We start from the raw sequence: 3065 nt of genomic DNA, 5'->3' as shown, positions 1-3065 counted from the left end.
CGCCTCTGCCATTTATGAGCGACCTTTAAACCTTTAAACCATTGGACTAGCCAGAAAGAGCATTACACATTTTTAATAAGATAAGATACTGAAGTATTTGATAAGAATTGCTTTAGCAAAATGTTCTAATTAAAAGATTGAGATTAAGATAGATAGTCACCTTTTTAATAGTAATGAAACTTGCAGGGATTAACTATAATATAAAAAGCTGGAAATAATTAAATTTTGGAAGGTCAAGGTCAAAGTCATGGTCAAGCAAAATGTCCAATTCACGTAATCAGTCATAAGTCTGGACATCGTTGTCACAGAGACTTCAACTTGGTTCATATTTGAGTGTATGAATATCCACGCCAATTAACACATGTTAAGGTCGAAGGTCAAGTGTGAGCAAAATATCGAGAAAAAAGCTGCCGCCGTGAAGGTCTGCGCTCTACTGCGTGCCCCTTTTGTTTAATGGTATGGTTATTATATATCTATCTATCTATCTATTTATGTATCAATCTATCTATAGATAAAAGTATCTATCACCTTTATCTACCCTCAAACAACAGGAATCCGATTTCAATGTGCGAGAATATCCAAAATTGAACTGAAAACCAAAAGAACGTAAAAATCAAACCAATTAATGAAGACCTTTTTCGATAATAAAAAAAAGAAATAAAAAACAACAAGGGGAATTCTATTTCAATGTGGGAGAATATCCAAAATGGAATTGAAAATCAAAAGAACCTTAAAAATAAAACCAATTTATAGACTTTTTTCGATAATTAAGAAAAAAAAAACCCAAAAAATTAAAAACAACAGGAATCCCATTTCAACGCGGGATAATATCCAAAATGGAATTGAAAACCAAAAGAAAGCCAAAAATCAAACCAAAATGAGCGGCCACCCAAACGCAACTGGGCATTGAAAAGTGGCCCCGTTAGGGCCACTCCGGATGGAGTGCCTCTGCGAGTCTCCGGAGGGCCATAAGGAGCTGTTTAGAAGAGTTAGTGAGGACCTTCCTCCAGGAGGCATTCCAGTGCCTCTTGCGAAGGCGAAGAAGCATCTAATCCTTCAATTGTTTTTATCTTCGGCAGATAATTCCATTTGTTGTGGCAAGGCTTCAAAATATCCAATCACGAATAGTGAAGCATAGTGCCATTGTCCCTTCTACCTTCTTATATAAAGAGGTAATAACCTTAAAAAATTAATATATATATATGAATGTGTATATATATATATATATATATATATATATATATATATATATATATATATATATATATCCCTTTCTGAGTGGGGATACATTAACGTGGTGAAGGAGTTTGCATACTGCCATGATCAGCAAAGCTGTCCTAGTCAGGGCCTTTGTCCTGCAGTGGACTAGAACCAACGGTATTTTTTGTCGTGTGTATGTGTATATATATATATATATATATATATATATATATATATATATATATATATATATATATATATATATATCAACACAATTAGCTACATTGAAATGAACTGAAAAAAGTCGTGTTGTTTCTGCAATCAATTCATTTACCCAAATACAAACAAAGCTAATTCCAGTTGGTTCAATCTGAAATATAATTGAAATAAACAAAACAAAACATAAACCATCCAACATTCGAAAATAAGATTCATTACTTGATTACAAACAAAAATATTTAAAAAACCTAGTACAATTTGTCCCCCAATTTGAACCTTCAGCCACAGGCAAGACTTAGGGCACAATTGGACATCTAATAAAAAAAAAAAAAAAATTGTCCCAAATTTGAACCCTAACCTCTGACAAGACTTAAGACACGAATGGACATCTGAAGAAAAAAAAAAAATCCCAAAATTCGAACCTCCGCCACAGGCAAAACTTAGGACACAATTGGAAATCTAATAAAAAAAAAACAATTTGTCCCCAAATTTGAACCCCAGACACAGGGAAAAGACTTAGGACATGAATGGACATCTGGAGGAAAAAAAAAATTGTCCCCCAATTTGAACCCCAACCACACAAAGAAGATTTAGTACATGAATAGACATCTGATAAAATTAAAACCAATTTGTCCCCTAATTTGAACCCCAGCCACAGGCAATACTTAGTCCACGAATAAATACCTGAAAAAACGACAAAAACCCAAACTAGAAATCCCATCCCTGTACTCACATAAGATCGGGGCCTGAAGTGGTGAAGGATGGCACAGAAGGCGAGTCCATTCCTCCAGGAGGTGGTCATGTTAGTGATCTTGACCCCTCTGTAACCTCGTGTGACCGTCTGGCACCAGGAGAGAAGATCTTGCCCGGGCGTACACCCACCGCCCACGCCTCCGCCCCCCGGTTCTCTGCCTTCTATTAATGCTAACCTCCTCCTCCTCCACCTCCTACGGGTTCGCCGCCTCCTTTGGAAGGACCCATCTGTAAAAAGAAGAAAAAAAAAACTCTAGATGTAATATGGTGAATATCAATTATAATTGAATAAGAAAAAACTCTATATATAATATATTGAAATTGAATTATGAATAAGAAAAAAAACTGTAGATATAACATGGCGATTATGAATTATAATTGAAAGAAAAAAACTCTAGATATAATATGGTGAATATGAATTATGAATAAGAAAAAACTCTTGATATAATATGGTGAATAGGAATTATGAATAAGAAAAAACTCTAGATATAATATGGTGAATATGAATTATGAATAAGAAAAACAACTGTAGATATAATATGGTGAATATGAATTATGAATAAGAAAAAAAACTGTAGATATAACATGGTGATTATAAATTATAAATGAATAAGAAAAAAAAACTGTAGATATAATATGGTGAATATGAATTATGAATAAGAAAAAACTCTAAGATATAATATGGTGAATATGAATTATGAATAAGAAAAAACTCTAGATATAATATGGTGAATAGGAATTATGAATAAGAAAAAACTCTAGATATAATATGGTGGATATGAATTATGAATAAGAAAAAAAACTGTAGATATAACATGGTGATTATAAATTATAAATGAATAAGAAAAAAACTGTAGATATAATATGGTGAATATGAATTATGAATAAGAAAA

The sequence above is a fragment of the Palaemon carinicauda genome, chromosome 8, assembly GCF_036898095.1.
Source record: "Palaemon carinicauda isolate YSFRI2023 chromosome 8, ASM3689809v2, whole genome shotgun sequence".
Classification (NCBI taxonomy): domain Eukaryota; kingdom Metazoa; phylum Arthropoda; class Malacostraca; order Decapoda; family Palaemonidae; genus Palaemon; species Palaemon carinicauda.
Note: the sequence above shows the minus strand (reverse complement) of the source record.